Source organism: Artibeus jamaicensis, unplaced genomic scaffold (genome assembly GCF_021234435.1).
Source record: "Artibeus jamaicensis isolate MK-2021 breed Jamaican fruit bat unplaced genomic scaffold, CSHL_Jam_final scaffold_369, whole genome shotgun sequence".
Classification (NCBI taxonomy): Eukaryota; Metazoa; Chordata; class Mammalia; order Chiroptera; family Phyllostomidae; genus Artibeus; species Artibeus jamaicensis.
This window is the reverse complement of record NW_026522042.1, coordinates 26083568-26109870: the sequence shown is the minus strand read 5'-3', so window position 1 is coordinate 26109870 and position 26303 is coordinate 26083568.

Sequence of the window (26303 nt, the reverse complement as noted above, 5' to 3'; positions counted from 1 at the left end):
GCCCCAAATTTCCATAAAATTGTGAGCAACTATATATTAAGACAACCACTAAAAGGAAGGAAAATGCAGTTTCATAAGAATTATTGGAAATTATACCAGAGCTTATGCTTTTTCCAGAAAATCAGAATACTTCATCACTGCAGTGGATTCTGAACATCAAGTGATAAATAAATTTTTTAACATCTTCAGTCTTATCATGCCCCAGTCAGTTCCCAACTGACTGCTAATATAGTCAATTACATTGATTGATAATAAATACTAAAGGACCCTTAAATTTCTGGGGCAAATCTTTTTGCTAAGTTATTTTTTTCTTTTTTCAGTTAAGTATGGGTTTCTATCAATAAGGCAACACTATGTATTTTGTAGGTCTCAATTAACAAATGTGATAAAGTATATAAATTAGGTTGTTGGTATATATAAGAAAAAGGCTGTTTATTTTTCCATATACTAATTAGTTTATTATTTCTAGTGTTACAGCAGAAAATTAATGACATGAACCTAGGTTTATATTTGGTCTCATTCATTCAAAAACCGACCAAACCAAAAGTTCCTCAGTGATTGGATCAAAGCAAAGATTATAAACCTCAAAATTAGAGAAATGTGAGAACTATGTGTATTTTAAACATATTGGGTGATATCTCACAATCTTAAACAGTGGAATGTATACCAGAATAGAAAATTTACTAGTGTTAATGGTCTTTAAAAAGGCACATGCACCAGTATATAATGGATGAGATATTCCATTAGTTACACACATAAAAATATGAAAAATCTTAAACTCTTTTTAAAAAGTTTTGTTTTCTTTATTTCCTCACATTACATGTAAATTGCGTGTCATATATTCATTGAATATAAAAATATTTCAATGACATGAGTTAAAACATAATATTATTTGTATACATGGGAATCACCTTGTGCTATTAAAACATTGCCTTCTTTCATATAGAATAATGTGGCATATTGATTTAAATATTCATTGGTGTTAGTTCAAATTATTTTAATATGACCCTAAACTTATTGATGGGAGAAATGATCCAGGTCTGAATGTTCATTATTTTTTATGTCCTTTAATTTTATTTTAATAGATATGCACATAGGTAATTATATTAAAAAATGGTCAACTTGGAAAACCTATTGCCTAAGTGAAAGTGAGACCTAAAATATAAAAGAACTTTGAGAGAATCTAAATGTCAGTCTGAAAGAAGACAGCCACTTAAGAGCCTATTCAACGAGAGAATGTTCTAAGGTTTAATCAAGATAATGTCCAAAATGCAAGATTTCTGTGCACCATTGATATAGTATACCAACCTCCAGAGAAGCCTAGCTCTGAGGTATAAGTTAATGCAAAGAGAGAAAGACATAGACTACATGACCATAAATTTGATTCACTAAATAATCTAAAATCAATTTACCATGTAAAATATTTTACAATGTTGAGTCCAGATATAATGGGTTAAATGGTATCCCACCAAAAGATGTTGAAGTCCTAAGCCCTACAACCTGTGACTGTGACCTCACTGGGAAATAGGATATTTTCAGATGGGAAACTTAAGATGATGTCATTAGGATGAACTCTAGTCTAAATGATCAGTGTCCTCATAAAAAGGAAAATATGAATATGTGGAAGAAAGAGGGAAAACACTATCAACAAGCCAAGGAACACCCAAAGCTACTTGAGGCTAAGAAAGAACAGGACAGATTGTCACTGCCCTTAGAAGAAATCAGCCCTGTTGACAGCTTGATTTCAGACTTTCAGCCTCCTAAACTGTGAGACCATAAATTTATGTTGTCTAAGCCACCTATTCTGGGGTACTTTTACACAGAAGCCCTAGGAAACTAATCACTCTGAGAGGAAAAATTGGTAAGTAGAAGTTGGAAATGCATTTTGGCGGCATGTAACAGAATATTTAAATGCTAGTGGCTTAAATTTATTGTGCTCACTTAAAAAATGTTTGGAAGGACAGTGGCAATTGAATACTGCACAGTAACTCACTGGAGGACTGAAAGGTCAAAATACTTCTATTTTTATACTCTGACAGTTTTTGTGCTGAGACCATCAAGTTTTGATGCGGTGGATCTGGCCATCGGGGCAGGAGGGGTGGATATTGACACAAACCACATATATCTTCTCTGCCTAGAAATACAATGTTTTTACAGAAACTTTCAGTAAAATCTATATTGTAAATCATTGTCCATGACTGTGTCATATGAACTCTCTCCCTACTAAGGTGGGTGAGAAAGCAAGTATTTAAGTATTTCAGTCTCTAAGGTGGAGCCAGGCCAAAGAGATGCAGTGTGGAAATAGAATCGGGATGTCCAGCCACATCTGCCCAGTGGGCTTTTACAGCAGTGATGTCATGTTGGGTCGTTCACCAAGTACCCAGAGCTGAAGACACCTTTATTTGCATAATGATACCCAGGATCCAGTCATAAAGGAAAATAAAAAAACATTGATTCTGGACAGCACCGCTAATGGAGTGGATGAGGCCAGAAGAATGCAGCCTTCACGGGGCACTTGATTGTTTTGAAAGTCTTCCTTTTGCTTTCGCATATCTGCATTCCTTGGACATTGTGTTTTGGATAATTATTCATAAATGACAGAAGCAGAAAGAGCCTCTGGTCACCAGATACTAATTTGCTCTTTAGATACTTTATACTCGTACAACTAATTCTATTTTATCTGTGGTGTGAAAAAGAGCAAAGATTTATTAATTGTCCCCCTGTTGTAGAAATACAAATATCATCCATCCAGGTGTTTTCTTGAAAATAAAACAAATTGCAGCCATTATTCACTGATACAATATTAAAATATATTATCATTTCAACATTATTTCTTTATTTTTATACTCAACAAAAATTTTTCCAACAAAAAAGTAAACAAATCTTTAGTGTTACAGAAATATGTTACCAAATATCTACAATATTTCTCTTATTGGTAATGAACCAGTTCTTCCATAAATCTGTTAAAACAAAAGCAATTCTGCATTAAAACCTTATGAAGATCTGTGTGAATATTTGAAATATGTGCAATCAATAATTAATCTAATAGAAGGGTAACAAGACTTGTTCCTTTATTGATATTTTGCCCATAAGCAAATAAAATAAAATAGAATGTGACCTCCAGTGAGAAAATGAAAGACCAGATTTTCTATTTCTCGAATATTTAATAAACCCCTATGAAAAAGAAAATCAGTATGGAAAAATACCTTAGGTACTGTTAAGTCATGTGTGATATTTCAGCATAACAGTCTAATGACTGTAAACAGGAAACTAAAACCACTGGCCATCTAATAGATGCACTGGCCAAGATGCATCTATTAGATCGAACGAACATTCACAGAGCTCCTTTCACCTGTCCTGCTCCATGATGCTGACTGACATGCCGTGCAATTGCATCACTTAAGGACTGCTTTTGGAGAAGTGTCAGACACTTATCCAAGTAGGATATACAGAGGATCCAGAGACACATGAAAAGATGCTCAATATCGCTAGCTATCAGAGAGATGCAAATTAAAACCACAATGAGATACCACTTTACACCAGTCAAAATGGCCATCATAAACAAAGCAACAAACAACAAGTGTTGGAGAGGTTGTGGAGAAAAGGGGACCCTAGTGCACTGTTGGTGGAATTGCAGACTGGTGCAACCACTATGGAAAACAGTATGGAATTTTCTCAGAAAACTAAAAATGTATTTGCCTTTTGACCCGGCAATTTCACTGCTAGGATTATATCCTAAGAACCCTGAAACACCAATTTAAAAGAACCTATGCACCCCAATGTTCACAGCAGCACAACTTATAATTGTGCCAAGTGCTGGAAGCAACCTAGGTGCCCATCAGTAAATAAATGGATCCAAAAACTATGGTACATTTACACAATGGAATTCTATGCAGCAGAAAGAAAAAAGGAGCTCCCACCCGTTGCAATAGTGTGGATGGAACTGGAAAGCATTATGCTGAGTGAAATAAGCCAGGTGGTGAAAGACAAATACCACATGATCTCACCTTCAACAGGAGCCTAAACAACAAAACAAACAAGCAAAATATAACCAAACACATTGAAACAGAGAACAGGCTTACATTGTCCAGAGGAGAGAGGGGAGGGAATTTCAGGGGAAAAGGGGAAGGGTTTATAGGAACAAGTATAAATGACACGTGGACAAAAACTAGAGGGGGAGAGAAAATGGGAGGGAGGTGGGGAGGGCTGGGTGGACGGGCTGGGATAAGTATAAAAGACAGAAAACTGTACTTGAACAACAATTAAAATAAATTAAAATAAAATAAAATAAATGTTTGAAAAAACTGCTTTTGCCTACTGGTTAAAGAATGCTGAAATAAAGCTGTTTTTAGCATATGTAGATATTTCTTCTGTTTCTCACACAAAATTGTGGTGAGCAGGACTAGTAAAATAACATATTTTAGATTAAGATAGCATAAAGTATATAAAATATAGTGGAGTTACTTATGCCAACTAAAATGGCTGTCAGTCAGCCATGACACTTTGGTTCAAGAGGAAAATTACCTAAGTCAGAGTATACACATCTGGCAAAGAGATATATATCTGCCTACGTACGTGGTCAGAGCGGACAGTAGGAGGCACACTTAAGATATCTGCTCCCGTGGTCAGAGTAGTCCCATCTGCAGAGTGGGACCATGCATAGACAGGCACCTAGGGAAATTCCCCACTTCCAAGCAGAGGTGTCAAGCAGAACAGCCATGTACTACCCATTGGCTCCTGGGCAAATTCCACACTTGCCATCAAGGGTACCAAGACATTTATCAAAAAGACCCAGAAGGGTAGAGTGTACCATTTTCAAGGTGTAACTCAGCTAGACCACGCTGAGACAGCTGAGCTCCACACACCAGGTTGCTGCTCCACGCCACCCTGATGTCCCTTGGCATTGACTGTCAGAGGCTCTGCCCTGCTCAACTGAGGACTTTATCTGCCCTGCTGCCCATCTGGCTCCAGAGATTCCCTCCTTGCAAGACACTGACAACTCTCTTCCCCACGGTGCTATCTCCCAGGCCTGCAGACTGAGACTTTGGGACTTGGGTTCATTATCCCCCATTGATTGCTGTGTGTATGGTGTGTATATTACATTCTTCTTAGATTGTTAGTGGGTGGGTAGGATATTAATGTATGTTGATGTTCTACTTTGCTTGAACCTGCATTCAATAAAAGCTGAGCGAATAGCACAGTTCCTGTGTGTGACTCTAGTCTATTCCTGGTGCTGCAATATTCAGCAGGCAGCTAGCCGAGCAGTTGCCCAGCTGACTTACAGGAAATACTATATCACCAACAGACACTTGTTACAAAAATCAATGTTTTTTTCTAATAGTCCACCATTGTTAGGGTGGCTCTTTGGCTGTCTATTATTTGCTCCAGGTTTAGCTGCAGGTGACCTCTGTGCTCACATTCCTGACAGTGGGAGGGAGGACTGGGCCAGGAGAAAGGTACATCTCCCAACTGAGTCGGCCCCACTGCAGTGTCTATTTCTGTAAAAAATTCAGGCAATGCTTTTCACACACATGTTACTGGCAATGTTAATTGAAGCTAGCTTTGAAAATGGTCTTTAAATCGCATACATTTTTATTGTGTGTTTCTTTAGTATATGCCTTTGATGTAAATTCTTCTTTTATTTTTTATTTTTTTAATATTTTAAATAATTTTTATTGTTGTTCAACTACAGTTGTTTCCATTTCCCTCCCACCACTTTCCCCTCTTCCCTGGCCCAACCACCCCCACCTCCCAGACTGAGTCCCACCGCCCCCACTGTCTTTGTCCACAGGTTCTTTATACATGTTCCTGGACAACCCTTGGTCCTGGGAACAGGTGAGTGTAACATCCAACTATTATGCCACAGTCTTGGATCCTTCATTCTTTTTTTTCTTACATTTTAATTCCAAATAAAATTAAGGATTTGTTACTAAAAAAAAAAAAAGAAGAAGTTGATGCTGGGACCACACATTTAGAAAAAGTAAGTAATGCACACAATATGGAGCTTTTTAATGGAGACTCTGAAATACCAGCATACTGCTGTGAACACATCTTCCATTATGAGGCAAAGAATCAGACTAATAGTCTCTTCTAATCCCTGATATTTATTATACGCTATAGAAGTATAAGATGTGTGCCTTGTTTAAGAGTAGTATGCACTTAAGTTTTGTAATGGTTGATTTTCTTTATGGGCACACATCAGTGAGGTTTAGACTAAGTTATTGTTAATAACTTCTTAGCAATAGCCTAAAGCCTTATAGCCTCATTTTTTATTTGGAAATATGGAAAATAAATGTAATAGTGTCCATTTACATTTTCATGAAAATAAAATACTTTTTTTCAGTGACTTTTAATTTCTACTTGGCTCTACAAAATTGCTTTACCTGTTATTTAAAGATTTTTATTAAAAATGTATTATTTCTATAAAGTGAAAGTTACTGTCATATTGATGAGTTATATTTATATTATTTTGGTATTAATTTTTGAGAAAAAAGATACCAAAATAAAGCCCTTTTGAATATTCTGCTGTTTATTAAAACACAAATTCTCTCTGCAAGCATATTCTGTACATTCAAAAATTTTCAAGGCTCTACATCAGTCCGGTCTCATTTTTACTAGAACTTTCATGATTATCCTAAAAAAGTGTGCTATGTGTGCCTAACAGCAAATATACTAAACTTTCCAATATTCTCTCTAGAATAACAAATTATATTTTAATGATGTCAAATACATTTTCATTTTTCAAAAAATAAGAATACATGCCATTATAAGCAATTTCAGCAAATTTAAAATCAGTAATATATTAAAATGCAACACAGCTTTAAAAAGTAAAACAACAAAGTCAAAGAAAAATACTGTGATACCATTTATATGTGGAACCAAAACAGCTGAAGTCGTAGAAACAGAGAGTACAGTGGCAGTTACTGGGGGTGAGGGGAGTGAAGGGAAATGGAGGATGTTTACTAAAGAATACAAACTTCTGGTGGTTAGAAGGGTAAGTTCTGGAGAATATAATGTGCAGCATGGTGATTATAATTAATAATACTGTATCATATACTTGAAATTGCTAAAAGAGTAGGTCTCAATGTTCTTACCACCAAAAAAATGCCAGTCATGTGATGGGAGGCAGAACTTAGTGAACGCTATGGTAGTAATCATTCTGTAATATGCAAGTATATCAAATCAGCAGATTGTATAGCTTCAACTTATACAATGTTATGTCCATTGTATATATTTCAATAAAGCTGGGAGGAAAATTGAAACCAACAGAGTCAATAATTTTACAGAGTTTGGGAAACATGTAAAATCTTTAATTTTATAAATGCCTATGGTAAAAAAATTATATATGATGGTGGTCTAAAATATTGTATTTCAACTCTGTTTATGTTAAGAAACAAGTATTGATACCTTCACTAGTTGTCCTGTCATTTCCCCTTAGAAACTGAATTATAAAGAAAATGTTAAAAATGCCTTCTCTTACATACAACTGAAATAGTTCTTGATTTTCATTTCTTCAGCCATTTCTTTTTATACAACCAATCACAAGGAACTGTATTTCATCTTTATTCCTTTCACTTCTACTTGTTTCACTCATTGGAATTTTATTGTTTGTATGTTTTTTAACCTATAAACTCACACAGAAAGGGAAGTGTATTTTATTGAATTTATATTCAGAATGCCTAAGAGACTGCTGGAAATTCTGAAGAAGTGATCATTTCAACCACATAATGTGTGCTGCTTTTGCATAAGAAAGAAGAAAATTCAACCCACCCTACATTTTCCATAATAATGCATATTAAAGAAAATTTTGCTTTGTAAGTTTTCAAAAAGCTTATGGCTGTTTACATGAGCACAAAATCAAGAAGAAAGATATATTGGTCTCAAGTCAAAAGGAAGTCAGCAATATAACACTGAAAAATACTTTTTACATAAAATCCACAGTAAGACACTTAAAAATATTTCTGTGTTTCTAAGATTTTATTTAATCATGTCCCCTGGTAACATAGTGATTTATACCACAATTCCTTCTCAACGACATGGAAAAAAACACATGATTGTTATTTTCTTCCATAAATATAGAGTTGAATACTACTTGACATTCTAATGCATTTCTCTTTGTTTTAAAATATATAAATGTGTAACACATTGCTTCATTTTCCTTTAACCAAGACTGATCATAGCTTCTCTGTTTTTCCTCACCCTAAATTATAAATTTTGTAAAATGCCACAAAAATATTATCTTGTACTAAAACAATGAATTATGATGATGCTTTAAAATGACAAAAATCCAAAATGTCAATTGACGATAAATCAAGTAAACTTTTTTCTCTGAAATCAGCCCTGACTGGTGAGGCTAGGTTGATGGAGTGTCAGCCAGCGAACAGAAAGGTTTAGGTTCAATTCCCAGGCAGGGCACCTGCGTGGGTCGCGGACCACATCAAAAGCATGCAAGAGGTAATGGGTCGATGTATCTCGTACACATTGACATTTCTCTCCCTCTCATTCTCCCTCCTTTCCCATCTCTCAAAGAAAAATAAATAAAATGTTTTTTTAAGTTTTACTCTGAAATAAAAGGAAATTTTTGAACACCCAAAGTTCCTGATCTACCATGTACACAACAGCAGGGACCTCGGTGAGAAAGTGTCTAACTGAAGCCTGACGATGCCATAAAACAGTTCTGATTAAAGCCCTGCATTATCCACATAGTGAGGCATAGGTAGCATAATCTACAACTTTAGAAATGTCTGAGATTTTTATTTTAGAAATTTAATTTCAAAAAGTAGATGTCACATGCCTGCTGCAAATTCTCTTAAGAAGTCATCATATTCAAAGACAAAACATCAATTTCAGTGCTCCTGGAAATGATGAAAGTAATATTTCTAAATGGCCTGATTCCAAAAAATTTAAACTTATTTAAAAAAAATTATGTTGCCAGGCTCAAAAGTGAAGGCAGAGGCAACAGGTAGTATAACCTCTATTCCACCAACCAAAGTGACAATGACAAGAGAGGTATCATCTTTGAAATGGCTATTAAAGATGTCCAATTCAAAATCTAAATGATCTCTATTTTTATTTTGCTTCCATGTTATTCCACACAGAATGTCTGTGTTTATTATTATATATATGCAGTTTTTCTTCATTATTTGGGGTTTCCAACCCTATCCAGCACTGATAAAGAAACTGATCTGCAAAGAGAGTTAACATTAACAGTGATTGGTACAGTGCTCGTGTGACATTTATTCTGATACACAGAAAGTAGGTCTCGCTGAAGTCCTTTTCTGTATGGGTTCTTTTTATCTTCTCTTCCACCTCTGTGTAATTGTTTTTAGGTTCAATTCATAAGAGTTTTCATATAGGTAGTTACTAGGGGCTGAATTGTGTTCTGAGAAGTTTATATGTTAAAGTCCTTATCCCCAGTACCGCAGAAGGTGACTCAGGTGGTGTCTTTGAAGAGGTGCTTATGGTTTAATTGGGTCATTACAGTGGGTACTAATTCAACATGAAAGACATTCTCCAAAAAAGGAAAAAATTGGGACACTGCACATACAGAGGAAAATACAGGGAAGAGAAAGCCAGTATGCACTAAGGTGAGAAGCCTCGGAGGAGACAACCCTAAGAGTACGGCAGTCTTAAAAAAAACTAATGTGACAGTGCTGATTCATACGGTTTTTAAAAAATAGGTTGATAAAAGTAATCCACGCTGATGTATATAATTTTATGATATATAATTTAAATGTATAGCATTTTAAACTGTTAGTATCTTATATAAATATATACATCTAATGTAGGTGCTTAATACCTTTCTTTTATTTTTTACACTGGCAGAAGCATGCATAGGTTATTACCACCAATTTCATATGACCACAGATTAGGCAGGGAGACATAATGAATGTTTTATGTAAATGTGCACTAAATGGGCTGAAAAAATTGAGATTTGGGTTAACTCAAATTCTAAAACTTGAACTACCTTGCAAATAATTGTATATCCATACTAGTCAAGGGCAGCCAGGCAAGTGAAGGTGATCAAAGAGAACACAAAACCATTTGTTCAGGGTTCCATAAGTTAAATGAAGTTCAAGAACCACTTTTTGTTGTAAGGCACTTTGTTTTTGTTGTTTTGGTTAAATTCACAGAAAAGGAAATAGAAAGATTCAAAATCCTAAAAATTATTTTGAACTTATCCTATAAATAGATAAATAAATTTTAAAAAATATATTTTTTAAAGTTTTCCAGAAAAAAATGACTTTTCTTAATTAACAGTCTGTTGAAAAGACACCCAATTACCTTTTACCCACTTAAAAGTTTTTCACAATATTTCCCATTGCAAGGGATGATCCATAAGCAAGAATGGACAAACTTTCTCTGTAAAAGGCCAGATAGTATTGTTTTTATTTTCTTCACCACATATTCTCTGTTACAACTGTACAACTATGCTGTCATTATATGAAAGGAACAATAAATGATAACAAAAAGCTGAGCATGGCTATTTTCCAATAAAATTATTGATTTAAAAAAAACAGGTGGCAAGGGTGTTTAGCCTACTTTGGACTGTAGTTTGTCAAACCCTTATCTGTTATTGAATTTTCCTAGAGCCTACTAGTAAACAACATGTTCAAAGTATGTCTACATCGAGTCTCCAACAGTTGTGCATGATAGACTTAACTATTCACAACAATTTTATTGGCATGACTCACTTTAAATCTGTACATCTCTACTACAGCAACTCCAGTGACCATACTGAGTATTAAAAAATCAATCATTTCATTTCAGGGTTACATTATCCTTGAAATTGCTTTACATAAATGTAGGTACAATGGGGTTCCAATTAAATAAACTAATCTTGTCCAACTCTTAAAGGTTTTATCCAATTATTTATTTAACTAGTTATGACCAGGTATTTCATGTCTCCAACCTCAGGATCCTCCTATAAATCCACAACCCAGCTTCTTAACTTCACTTTATCTCTTTGCAATTTTGAATTGTTTCAAAAATATTGGGTTGATCAAAAAGTTGGGCTTTTCCTCATAAGATGTGTCTAGTAGCACTTAGTTATCTTTAACTTCATAAGAAACAATTTTGTTAGATTGTGTTGTGACAGCTGTTATATTACCATGTATTTAAAAACACATCAAAATTGGTGAGTTTTTTGTAGCAACTTTAATATTAAAGATGGAAGAAAATACAACATTTTTGTCATATTGTGCTTTATTATTTCAAGAAGATAAAAGTAAAACTAAAAAGCAAGAACAGATTTGTGCAGTGTTTGGAGAAGGTGCTGTGATTGATCAAAAGTGTCAAAAGCAGTTTGCAAATTTTCATGCTGAAGATTTCTGGGTCCATAATTGGGTAGACCTGTTGAAGTTGATAGTAATCAAATCAAGACATTAATTGAGAACAATAAATATTATGCCACATGGGAAATGGCTGACAAACTCAAAATATCCAAATGGATAATGGTATTGATGAAAACAAAAATGTACCTTTTATTTTATGTAAAAAAAAAAACTGTAAATGGACTTTTTGGCCAACCCAATATTTATTTGTCATTTTTCCTAAAGGAGATAAACCTAAATCTTCTGTAAATATTTATTTATATACTACATATTAAAGAGCATTATTAGATAATACCCCTAATTTCAGAGTAAGTTTTTGGAACAGGGACCTATTCAGGTAGTACTTTTTGAGTGAGGATAGCTTTCTGGTTCATTAACATACTGAGTATGGTTTACAGAGTGATGCCACCTGACCTAGATGATGAAAGTCGTTGACATTGTCGTCATCAGTCAACCCAATTAACTAATTATTCAAGTGATAAAATAGAGTCTTGGTATTCTCAATCTAGACTAATAGAGGATTAGCTACTTTATTGTATTTATAGTCATATTTAAAGTCCTTACAGTGCATGTTCAATTAATCTTATTATTATCTTCATTTTTTATAGAGTGAAATTCAAACCTCAAAGTTTAGAAATCATACATTTAACATGTAGTAGAGGTGAAATTCAAATTTATGTTTTCCGCAATACTTCACTGATAGTGATCTAAATCTGCCACAACCCTGACCTGCTTCTTTGCTGGTCTGAAGAAAATTTAGATTTGCAGAATATCAAACCTAATGTTAACTTTCAAGGTAGAAGCCATTCCTTTGCACTTGAAAGAGATGAAGACAGCTCTCTAAGTCCTTCAGCTTCCAAAGAATATGTATGAAGTTTAAGGCATCACTTAGCCATATAACTCTAATTGAGTAAAATAATTTTTGCACAAGTTTCTGCTATAGGATAAAAGCCATTTTCAGTTAAATAATATGTTGCATCCTTCCTAGTGGCCCATACAGTCCCATTTCCAACAGAAATTCAATGAATTTCTGGTGTTAGAACCCATGAAAATTAAAATGAATAGTGGGTAATATTGACCCCCAATATTAAATTTTAATAAATATAAAGTTATAACATATTCCTCCAGAAGTTAGAAAAAACAGTATGGAAGGCAATATACATATTTTAAATGATTAAAAACAAAAGGCCAAATTAATTTTTAATGTTAAAAATACCTTGAAACAGTGATTTTTTTGTAGGAACTTTACATATTCTAATGAATAAATGATATAAGAAATTTTTTTTTAAGATTTTATTTCTTTATCTTTAGAGGGGAAGGGAAGGAGAGAGGGAGAGAAATATCAGTGTATGGTTGCTTCTGGTGCACCCCTTGCTGGGAACTGGCCCCTGCTGGGAACTGGCCTGCAACCCATAAATGTGCCCTGACTGGGAATCAAACCGCGATCGTCTGGTTCGTAGGCCTGTGCTCAATCCACTGAGCTACACCAGCCAGGGCAAGAAATTTTTAAAAATTAATGTTAACTGATGTGACAAGAAGAATAAAACATTTGACTATGATCTTAAGTTTGGAATCAAACAGTGGAAGGAGTGATATAAGGAAGAAGGGAAAGGTGAAGGAAAGGACACATGCATAGGAAAAAATAACAATAAGAAATATAACAAAATGCCAAAAAAAAAACCCACACTCTATAGTGGCAATAAAAGGTAGCTTTATTTTCCTTCCTGTGGTTTTTAGTATTTGTTATACTTTCAACAATTATTTTATATTTAAACTTTTACAGTTATTTCAGCTCTCAAAATTATGCCATAATATTTTTCTAATGAAAAGCTCAGTGTTGTAAGGACAGCAATAAATAAGTCAGGACTTGAGCCAATATTACAGCTGATAAGAATGGCATGCACTAGCTTTCCTGCCAGTGATATTCAGGTGATTTATGAGTCTGGGGATCTGGTCAACCCATTTGGCTGCCTTACAGGAAAAGGTTGAAACTTAAGTGACAGGATTCTTGGAGACTAGGCTGTACTTCATCCAGTTCAATATAACAAAGTTATGAATATAATTTTCTTTGAAGGAAAGTTTTGATTGACAAAAAATTTTTAATATTCTAGTCATCTAAATATCTGATTTCACCAATGGCAAACTGAGTCAATTCCTACCTCTGTTACCATGTAAATAAATGCCATTGTTATTCCATCCTGCTGGCTGGTTTCCCATCAACTCAAAGGAAGATAATAGCAGCTTGCTTGTTGTATTGATTTTACAACCTTGAAGGTGTTTTTAATCTGGGAAAAAGTAAGCCTTTATTAACAACTTGTCTCTTTCTCAGCAGATAATTGTAAGTTACTAGATTTCATTAAGAAAAGGAAACATCCACTTTCAATAATATGGAGTTGTTAAAATTTGACTTATTTAGCCTGCTGATTTTTAATTTTCTATAAGTGTAACATTTAAGAATGTCATTTAGTTACATTACATAATATTTTAGATGTTTTACTTGAAATTAATGTTTACTTAATGTTTACTGTGTGCTCATTAAGAAAAAAGAGTAAATGATGCTTTTCATTTTATTGCAGCAAGACAAGGAACATCATCAATAGAAATAAAACTAAAGGCAAAAGAAACTAACAAGCAAAATAGAGACAGACTCATAGAGCCAGATGATAGCAAGGGGTGGGATTTAGGGGGCAGAGAAATGGAGTTGAAAGGAAAAATGGCTCAAGGTCATGGACAACAGGGTGATGATTGTGGGGCCGGGGAGGAAGGGAGTATCAATGGGAGAAATGGTATCGGGGAAACTACAATAATTTCTAAGGCATAGTTACATAAATAAAAATACACTAAAAGTAACTTCAAAGGGCTGAGACAATTAATCCTTTCTGATTCAGGTATGTTACAAAATCTGAGGAAACCTTCTCTAATCATAGCTTTGTTTTTCACTACATTGATCAAATGCCTGTCCAACTCATTTAGAACAGGCATCTCTTGCTTACCAGGTTACAGGATTCATCAAAGTTCTGCACACATATTTGAATGGATTATGGAATCAAACAGTGCTAAAATCAGCTGTTCCTTAGTGAAGAGAAACTTACTCTTTCTTCTCATGGAAATAGAATACCTCCTAAAGTGCCTGGAATTCACTCCTACCATCAAACACTGTTTTAGGACACCAATCAGTTGTTCCTAATAATCCTCCCTGTAGAATTAAAGAAAATAATATCAAAATTACAAAATTTGATTCTGAAAAACTGTTTTGGCATCATCCCAAATCATAGTGGATAACAAGTAAAGAAAATATCAGTCCCATTTTAAGATGTCTGTGGAATTCAATCCAAAGTTGTGTTTGGAAGGCAATAGTTTGAAAATGTTAAACAGGTATATTTATTTAGGTGAGCCAAGCACCTAAGCAGCAATTCCACATCATGCACCAGGAAAAGAGATAGAGAAAATGTGTCTTTGATGATGTGAAAGATACAACACGCCAAACTAAAACAGAACATTGTAACAGGGAGATGAACACAGTGTTAAAGAAGAAGATGGAGGAGGGGAGAGAGGGGGGAACAGGGGGAAGAAAGGGAGGGAGGAAAGGAGGGAGGAAAGAAGAAGGAAAGAAAGACAGAAAGAGAGAGGAAGGAAGGAAGGAAGGAAGGAAGGAAGGAAGGAAGGAAGGAAGGAAGGAAGGAAGGAAGGAAGGAAGGAAGGAAGGAAGGAAGGAAAGGTTTTCCCACTCTGGTCAAAGATGATGTAGGTGAGTTAGGTCCAAGGTGAATCAAAAAATTAAGGTAGTGCGGGCCTAAGGGCCCTTCTTTCCATCCACCCTACCTCCCACTCACATGTGTACAATGTGTATTTTCTACCCTAAACAGCTATAGGGAGTCAAATTGGCCAGAAACCTAGCTGAATTTGGCAGGAGATGAGCCTGATTTGGAGTAAAGAAATATTCCTCGGGTTCCATGTGGATGGGAAGATATCCAGGAGCTGCCTTTCCCCAACCCCATCAAAGGGACCTGAGGACTGTTGAAGGTTCTGACAGGCAAACCGACCAGGAAGATCGCTGTGGTGGCGTTTGAGTGATCTTGTAGCAAGAGCCGCAGAGCAGACGTTAGAACTATATCCAAGCCCAGTGATGCTCCCTGCTCCCTTGCCCAGTGACAGGTGGCAAAAGGAATCTGAAAACCAAGCCATCGGAAACACACTAAGTTAGTGGAATGGAGTAATTTTACTGAACTAGATATTTTTCTGCTCCACATATAGCAGAATGGAGGGTGGGGATAGAGTATTTATAAGTAAATGAACATTTAAAGTGACACTGTATGCATGAGTATATTGTGTATATTGGTCATCACACTGCTGGCTCCTAATTTCCTAGGGAATAAAAAAAAAAACAACAAATTCTAGACTATCATACTATTTAAGGAAGTGACAGAGGGGGTGAAGATGAGATAAATTTAAATAATTGTAATTACTAATACAAAATAAAATGTGTAGATGCGGACTTTAATTTCTAATGCTGTACTTTGGACTAACCTGTGTTTTGAATCAGCTCAAGCAACTTGCAAGGGTACTGCCGTTGTTCATGATGGGAAAAGTTCAGGTCTTTTGAGGGAGTTTTAAAAAGCCTCAAGGAAAAGGCTTTTTGTTGTGTCTTTATGTTCTTGGGCTATATTTTCTTTTAACCAATCTCTGGAAGAATATGATGGGGAAATTATTTAGTAAAAATAGGAGGTCACTATTTGTGTAAAAAACAAAGAGAACTAAAGGGGAAAATCTGAAGAGCTGTGTATTTTCTTTTATGAAGATAAAAGCCGTTCTTTTCCATATTCATGTAGAAATATGATTTCATGCCTATTGTTTATACAGAAAGAAAGATATTTCTGGGCTTTTCATTCTTTAGAAGATGGAAATAACCTTTCTTGTATACTTATGATCTCAGAATCTGGATGCTGGGCTTACATTTGTTACCTTTCATGAAAACTCCTTTAATTCACTGAGCAACTAATCTTTTCCCCTCCTAGATCCTGTTGTATCTAACAATTCATGCTGAAAAGTGAGACTGTAGCATACTTAGGAGGCATATAAAATAAAAACTAAATCAAAATGGCAAGGACCCTACTTTCGTGTGTGTGTGTGTGTGTGTGTGTGTGTGTGTGTGTGTGTGTCTGTCTGGATGGCTGGCTGTGGTGTGAAGATTTCTCAGTCATAAATAAAGGTCAAATGGTAAATGTGATACATAACTTTCTAGATATTCACTCACTATAGTTTTGACGTTCCTAAGTTCTTTACGATACATGAGGATTGAATATTTAAAAGAATAATATATTTTGCTGCAAGCATATCAGTATACAAAAGGGAGGAAAAGATCAGGAAATTGAGCCATGATCCATTAGGCCATGTCTATTGGTAAAGAAAGAACTTGCCACTGTAAGTTAACAAAATTTAGCATTTTAAGTCAAAAGAGCACTTTTACAAGCGAAGATGTTGCCAGAGATATAACAACTTAGAGCAAAGACATCTTCATTTGTAAAACTGCTCTTTTGACTTAAAATGATAAATTTTGTTAAGTTACACTGGCAAGTTCTTTCTTTATTAATAGGCAAAGGAAATAAAAGATTGAAAAAGATAAAGCAAAGGATAAAAGTTTTTTTCTACACATAGCTTCATATTTTCACTTGTATTCAGAGTTTCCTAAAAACTTGCTATATTTGTTTCCTGTCCTATTTGATACAAAAAATGAGAAGAGTCCCCAAAAGCACCCCAGATGAGCAGAAGCAGAGTAGATTAAGATGAAAATAGTATTTTATTTTTAAGAGTGTTTGTAACATACTCTTCAACTCTGTCAAAAAGGAGGTTGATTGTACATTGACATATACTTTTTCAAACTCTACCCCTGAAGAGAAACAAAGACAAAATTGTTATTTCAAATGCTATGTTTTGTTTGTGTGCTGTTTGTTTTGGATATACATTTAGCAGGTAGTGATGATATGCATATAAAAAAAACATTCAGCTTAAGAAGGCATTACATTTCAAAACTGACCTTGATAATTGCTTGTTACTGAAACCTGGGATAAGTACTTGACACAATCCACGTTTCTGTTTTCTCATTACTAATGGGAACAATAATGCGTGTCTTTTGGGGTCGAAATGAGTGATAAAGGTGATCATGGCTATAAAGCACATGACGACAGTCTCAAACAGTGGCTACTCGAGGTAAAAACATGCAGCTGTTTTATTTTTGTTATTAATCTCCATCTTTGAATGGAGATGCGTTCATTACCTTTTTGTCTACATCAGGATTCTTAGGAAGGCTAAACATAATTCAGATTTTACGGAGCCAAATTCTGATGATGTCTGTATTCAAAACCTGATGAGCCCAGTGTATATACCTATGTAACCAGCATGCACACCCAAGCACAGTGGTTTACCAGCACCCCAGAAGCTCTTCTAAGAGAAGAGCTTAGAAGAGTGCATAGCTCCCTTCTAAGCACAACCCCCAAGAACAACCACTACACGGATGTGGAACAGTGGACATTAGTTTCATTTATGTGTGTATCTGCTAATCATCACTCATATTGTGTCTGTGCAAATCACCCATGGGATTGCACATAGATATGGATAATTATACTTAATTCAACTTAAAATGCTAAATTTTGTTAAGTTACACTGGCAAATTCTTTTTTTTCTAACAGACATGGCCTAATGGATCATGGCTCAATTTCCTGATCTTTTCCCCCTTTTGTATACTGACATGTTTATAGCAAGATATATTATTTTTTAAACATTCAATCCTCATGTATCATGAAGAACTTAGGAATGTCAAAACTTATAGCAAGTGAATATCTAGAAACTTGTGTATCACATTTACCATTTGACCCTCGTTTGTGACTGAAAAATCTCCACACCACAATTGTACTAATTGTACTCAATTGTACTCATTCTAGCTCCTCTAACTGTACCATAGTAATTCAGTCTCTAAATATATTGCAGCTTTTTGTATTCCTTTCCCTCTCCAGGAACATGTGGGCAATTTCTAGGTTTTGGTTAATAAGAATCAAGTTACTATTATATAGTAACACATGGTTTTGTGAATATATATCTGGCTGATATTTTCTTACAAATGGATTTGTCCAGTTAGATGGCAGTTATAAGGTCAGATTTAGTAGAAACCAATTATTTCCAAACTGACTGTCCTAGTGTATATTTTTATCAACACTACATAAGAGGATAAGGACTCCACATTTTTTGACAATGCTTGTTTTTTCATATTTTTAATTTTAGTCATTGTGATTTGCAATTCTTGATGATTTATAAAACTGAGCCACTTTTCATGATTTATTATTCATTTGCATGCCTCTTATTTTACAGTGTTTATTCAAGTCTGTTTGCCCTATTTCTGTTGCTTTGGCTAGGATTTCTTCTTATTAATAGTATGTAGTCTGGAAATGAAGTGTTTGTTTTTAAATTATATCTGTATGATAAATTTTTATTCTCCTGTGAGAACTGTCTTTTAATTGCTTAACACTAAACTTTGATACAAAATTTGTTACTTTGAAGTCAGATTTATCATGTCTCCTTAGTATTAGTATTAGTGCTTTTGTACACTCTTTAAGAAACATTTGCCTATTCTAAAATAAAGGTTTTGTGTGTTTTCTTCTCAAAGTTCTACCATTTTTTCTTAAATTTGATTTGAAATCAAACTGATTTCTTTTTGTGTCCTCGTCTGTTCATGATTACTCTGTTCTGTCACAGTGTGCACTTGTCTCATTTAACACGCACTAGTCCAACCCCTCTAGTTATTGATTATGTCTTCATGTCAGACTTTCGACTCCATATTCTTTTTTGGTAATTGCATTTGGGTGGTATCTCTCTGCTTTCCATATAGATTACAGAATACATGTGTCAGTTTCTGCCAAATATTAAAATGCCTGGTACCTTGTTTTGGGCAATGGGAATCTGGAGATTACTTTAGGGAGAACTGACACCCTTACAATATTGAGCAGTATAGCCCATTAAAGCAATACATACCTCCATTTACTTAAGTATTATGCAGTTTGTCTTATAACAATACTTACTGTTTTAATTCATGCTCACATTTAATTAGATTTTCTTAAGTTTTTGCTATATTTCATAGGTTTATGGAGGTAAAATTCACATTCCATAATATTTATCCTCTTAATGTATGCAATTATTATATTCTCAGAATCATATAACCATCATCATGATCAAATTTAGAATATCTTCATTATCCCCGAATTAAACCCTATACCTACTGACAGCCATTTCACATTAAAGTGTCCCAGACAACCACTAATTTGTTCTTGGTTTCTAGAAATATGCCTATACAGAATTCTTCATATACATGAAATCAAAGATCATTTATGTGATCTGTTGCCACAGGCTTCTTTCATTTACAATGTTTTTGAGATTCACTCAGGTTGTAGTACATATCAATACTGAGCTCTTTTTACTGATGAATACTGCTGTGTTCTATGAAGATACTACCTTTCATTTAGTCATTCATCCGCTCATGGGCTTTCAGTCATTTTCACTTTTTGGCTAAGATGAATTACGATGCTGTGAACACTCATATAGATGTTTAAGTGTAGCCCTATGTTTATAGTTATCCTAAATACATATACTTATAATTGGAATTGCTTAGTTTGCATAGTACATCCAAAGAAACTTTAACTTTGATGAATTTTAATCTTTTGAAAAACTGCCAAACAAGAACCCCAATGCAAAAAGGGGGGATCTTTTTAAAAAAAGCCAGGGGAAAGAGTCAAGCCATTTAAGGCTTTGTATTATTCAGAATTCTCCAGAAAAATAAGACTCGAGGACAAGCAAAACGATGGTATAGATTCCCATCCAAATTTGAAGGACTGAAAATCAGAAGCACTGAGTGCAAGTGAAGACTGATATCCCATTTTGAAAACGGTCACATAAAGGATAATTCAACCCCCTTCTGCCTTTTTGTTCTGGTCAGGCCCTCAAGAAATTGCATGATGCCTGCCCATACAGGAGAGCAGCATGCTTCATTCAGTCTACCGACACAAACGTTAATCTCTTCCAGAAATACTTTCACAGTCACACCAAGAGATGATGCTTAAGTAGATATCTGGATATCTCATCATCCAGCCAATTAATTAATTGTCAGTCTTCATGAATAATTTTTGCTGCTGTGGACAGCCAGGACTTATCACACGAGATCCTCTAAAGTTGTGCTGTTCAATATGGTTGCTAAAAGATACAACTTTCTATTCTTGTTGAATATAAAATTATTGTTTGTTTTTTTTTAAATTTCGGAAGGGTCTAAGCTCTTATGAGGCTTATATTATCAAGAGAAATAGAAGTATTTGGACTCTCCAAAATCAATCCACTGAGGCTCAGACATACACTTGTTTGCTTCCATCATGTAAAGTACACAGGATTGCCCCTGTAGATGACAGACATGAGAAGCTCAAAATGATAAGGTGGTGGTGCCATCATGATCTATGAAGATCACTTACTGTATCCCCCACAGAGACATGCTCCTACACAACCCCTAGTAATTAGGACAACAGCGAGAACGTCAGTGTCAGAAGACTGAAAACACATGTTATATAAGTGGGTAGCTGAGCGATGGTGATCACGTCTAATCCCATTTCTACTTTGAGTACTGGAACTGCTTATTCTAGCTACTGGCAACACAGTACCACATATTAGTTCTTTGGTCACAGCATTCCAAAAGTTAGAGCTCCCACCATTGTAGTAGCCACCATCTTTGATGAGTATTTAATAAGTTCTTCCATCGTTTTATACGGGTTTCCTCCACTGGACTCTTATCTACTCACATCTGCATTCTTCTGATTGAGAATTGTCATTGGGAACATAAAATTCCCTGTGTTCTTTCTTTTTTTACAAATTTATTTTATTGTTCAATTACAGTTGTCTCCATTTCCCCCATCACTCTCCCCCACTCTCCCCACACCCACCTTCTATATTCAATCCTCCCCTGCCCTGTTGTCTTTGTCCATGTGGGTCCTTTATACATATTCCTTGATGACCCTTCTTTTTCTTTCCCCATTGTCCCCTCTCCCCTTCCCCCTGCTTACTGTCAGTTTGTTCTTTATTTCAATGTCTCTGATTATATTTTGCTTGCTTGTTTGCTTTGTTGATTAGGTTCTGCCTATGGATGAGATCATATGGTATGATCTCTCACTGCCTGGCTTGTCTTTCATCACCTGGCTTATTTTACTTACTATAATGCTCTCCAGTTCCACCCATACTGTTTTGAAGGTAGAAGTTCCTTCTTTCTTTCTGCTGCATAGTATTCCATTGTGTACATGTGCCACAGTTTTTTGATCCACTCATCTACTGATGGGCACTTAGGCTGTTTTTATCACTTGGTTATTATGAATTGTGCTGCTATGAACACTTGTGAATGTTCATGACTGCCCAGCTATCAGTAGTTTCGGAGGTAGCCCTAGGGCAGCAAAATAACATTGACCCATGCTTAATGTGGAAAACTTGCAAAGTAAATAAAATTGTCCAACAGAGATGTCTTGAATATTGGTGAGCCAAAGGCACATGGCAGGGTGCACCATGATTGTTTCATATAGTATATGTTCATTTTATCTCTTTTGACTCTAAGGCTCATGAACAGAGACTATCTCTATCATGTTTGACATCATACCTATTAAATGCAGTGAGGCTTGGCAGATGATAGCTCCTCAATTAAGATGCATTGAACTTAAGACTGAATGAATTTATTCATTTGTGAATGGGCATAGGGCTTCCCTTGGTCCATTATATGACACATAATATTATTAAGGTTATCAGATGATCAAGTCTAACCTCCTCTTAATGCCCATATTGACATTTATTAATGAGTTAGGGATCATAGCAGGAATCCCATTAGTTTATCACAGATGACATTGGAGAGAACATAGATACAGGAATCTGATGAGATAGACCTTAAGCACTAGCCTTCACATTTATTCACTCAGAATGTTTCTTCTCCCACAAATTATATTTCATGTGTGGATTTAAAAGAGAAGTACATAACATGGTATAGTCCTCAAAATAACTTATTACTAGTGAAATTTAGGTGTTTTCTACATAATCAAGCAGTAGAGTTTTAGAAAACATCACCTTTTATATCTAAACTGGTTGAGATATGAGCTTATGACACTGACTTTGTTGAATATTAGAAATAATTCTACACTAGAAGACTTAGTCTTACAATGTAAACTATATTTTAAATCAAAACTCACAGTTATCAAACTATTATCTAGACTATTATTTAGATACTCAAATTCAAATCTAAATTAATAACAGAATTAAAAAGAAAAAAGCCATGAAATGAGTAATTTTATCATTTTACAAACACTCACACAAAAAAATAAAAGTTATTATGATAGATGTAGTCTAATCAGGCAAATTTATTGGAATAAACAAGTCACAATCTCCCTTGATTTGGTCTTGAATTCCATATGACTGATTAAAATATCAAATATTCTCATTTCATTAAATCTTCATTTTAAACCCACACATAATTACTTTCTAAAAAACCTTACCAATGAGCTCTATTTTCAGCTTTCTGAAAAACACATCGAACTTCCAGTTCAGTGTATGTATTATTCTTTGGTGTCACACAAAGACCCTAATTCATTCATCTTTAATTCAAGAGTGGAAAGTTCAGCTCCACTACCAGGCAACTGAAATTTATGATGTGAAGATGGATTAGTCGCATCCCATCTTGAAATGGCATTGAACTTCATTCACCTTTACAAGCATCTATGCTTGCTTACAAATACGAAGCAGCCATATATTTTTCTTTTACAACAAGGGAGAATGACATACAGCAATAATTATAAGGTGCATGCAGCACATGTTGTTTCTGTGCCAAGAAACTCATACATAAAAAAGCCCTCTCTCCTGCCCTGGCCTCTCAGAGCCTTTTCTCACAGGTTGCTAGAATTTCAGAGGTTGATTAGACCCAGCGCATTTTTTACTCCTTTATCTTTTTATTACCACTTTCTGTTCTTTAATAATATGCTTCTACTATAATTATCCCTTACCTGGGAATGGACATTAAGAAATTTCTAGTAATAGTGCCAGTCCTTGAGCCCATAACTTAATACATATGTATTTGGGAAGATGAATTTCTATAATAGAAATTTATTCTAGAAAATTTTTATGCATTAAATTTTTAATAAAATCTCAAATTTACCTTAGAAAAAAGACTATGTTCTTGTATACACCCACCAACACTCTATGAGATGTGAATTTTCACAAAACCTTGCCAGTATTTGGCACTTTTGAACTCACTTTACATCTTTGTAACATAACAGATTAAGTATCTCTATAACTTTTCAATTCAGTTAACTAATATTAGTTCATTTAACATGTGTATTGGCACTCATTTTCACTTTTCTATGGACACCAATTTCTTGCATTATGGCATTTTAACATATTAAAATGTATGGTCTATTTGTTTTTCCTGTGCCTAAAATGTATCTTCACCTATGTTTTACCTCAGTGGTATATTCACCTTCAGTGAGTGCTTCAGTATTTTTCATTCACACATTTAATGGACCACACCCAACCCCCTAAAAAAATTAAACCAAGTAAAAATCAACACACCTCAGTTTTAAGGTTTCCTCTTCCTTTGCTGGTTTTTGTAAAGTTCAGGGTCTGCCCCTTATTGCCTGTACTATTGGTAAATCAGCTCTGTCCTCTCTATATGGTGTCCTGAATGCTATTATTCAAAATGTACAATTATGGTGAGTTGGTGACATAAGCTTTGATCTCTAAATACTTTTTTCTCTTGAGTTCCAATGAAATTATCAAAAGATGATTTGACATGCCAGGAATTTTACTATTTTAGCTAGGTATGGTACAGTAAGAATCATATTAATGAGAGAGTAGTTACCCAGTTTTTTTGTTGCTGTTTGTTTTTTTCTGAAAGCTCAGAATGACCGAGATGCATCTGAAGAAGGTGTAACTCAGCCATGGCACTTGACCTAGAAGGGTCTGAAAAGGAAGCTAGACTGGATGCTACAGCACTCGGAGGGCACGTCCGCTCCCTCAAGTGACAGTAGTTGCTACTCTGGCATAGACACCCATAGAGATCCAGCATCCATCCAGTGGCTTTGTTTTCCATTTTATTTTTCAATTACTGTTTACATTTAATACTGTGTTTGGTATTAGTTTCAGGTGTATAGCATAGTGGTTAGACAATCATATACTTTAAAAACTCACCCCAATATTTCCAGGACCCCCGACACTGTACGTAGTTCTTGCAATGTTTTGACTATGTTCCCTCTGCTGTACTTTATGTCCCCATGACTATTTTGTAACTATTCTGTATACTTCTTAATTTCCTATTTTTTTACACCCAGTCTCCCAACTCACCCCACCCCTCTGGCAAACATCAGTCTTTTCTATGTATGTATGAATTGGTTTCAATTTTGTTTGTTTATTTTGTTTCTGGATTCCACATATAAGTAAAATCACATGCTGTTTGTTGCACCACCATCAACATAAGACCATACAGGGGCTTTTAATTTGACCTTACATTTCAAGCCCAAATATTTATGGCAAGCAGAGATCAGATGAGGGTCTCTTTCATAATAATATAAAACTTACAAAGTTAAGACTCCATTTTGCCTAATATCTACAGGAAATTTTTAGAGAGAAAACTGTAAAGAAATGCAAAACAATTTATTGGTAAGGTGAGTCAAAGCCAAATAAAATACATTTTCTGTGATAAATTATTAGCATTGTTTGAAAGTGTTTCGATTTGTTTCTTAGGCACATGGCATGATTGCACACCCCTATGTGCTTTGGTGCTATGTAGGAAGACGTTAATTATTAGGCAATGAAACATTAGCCAGAGTGATGTATGTTATTTCCGAGCAGGATCCTTAACCATCACTGCATGGCTTACTACAATGATGATGGAAACACATAATGAAACGTCAGCTCCGTCACCCTGGATCCCTGAGTGACTGCGACAGGCAGAGTCCCTGCATAGATACTATTAGACGAGTTGTGTAAGCACAAAAATATTTCATCATTTAATATAAAGGAAAGAATAAACAAATGGGATCTCATCAAAATAAAAAGTTTCTGCATGGCTAAAGAAAACAGTATTAAATTAAAAAGACAACCAACTGTATGGGAAAACATATTTGCCAATGATACCTTAGATAGAGGTTTAATCTCCAAAATATACAAAGAACTTACAAGACTCCACTCTAAGAAGACAACAAACCCAATTAAAAAATGGGAAAAGGACTTGAACAGCACTTCCCCAAGGAGGACACACAGAAGATCCAGAGACACGTGAAGAAATGCTCAATATCACTAGCTATCAGAGAGATGCAAATTAAAACCACAATGAGATACCACTTTACACCAGTCAGGATGGCTATCATAAACAAAGCAACAAACAACAAATGTTGGAGAGGGTGTGGGGAAAAGGGGACCTTAGTTCACTGTTGTTGGGATTGCAGGCTGGTACAACCATTATTGAAAACAGTATGGAATTTTCTCAGAAAAATAAAAATTGACCTGCCTTTTAATCCAGCAATTCCACTGCTAGGATTATATCCTAAGAACCTCAAAACATCAGTTTCAAAGAACCTATGCACCCCAATGTTCATAGCAGCACAATTTACAATAGCCAAGAGCTGGAAGCAACCTAGGTGCCCATCAGTAAATGAATGGATCAAAAAATTGTGGTACATATACACAATGGAATTCTATGCAGCAGAGAGAAAGAAGGAACTACTACCCTTTGCAACAACATGGATGGAACTGGAAAACATTATGCTGAGTGAAATAAGCCAGGGGTCGAAAGACAAATACCATATGATCTCACCTTTAACAAGAAGCTAAACAACAAAACAAATAATAATAAAGCAAAATAAGGGCAAATACACTGAAATAGAAAACAGGGGACAATGACCAGAGGGGAGAGGGGAGGGA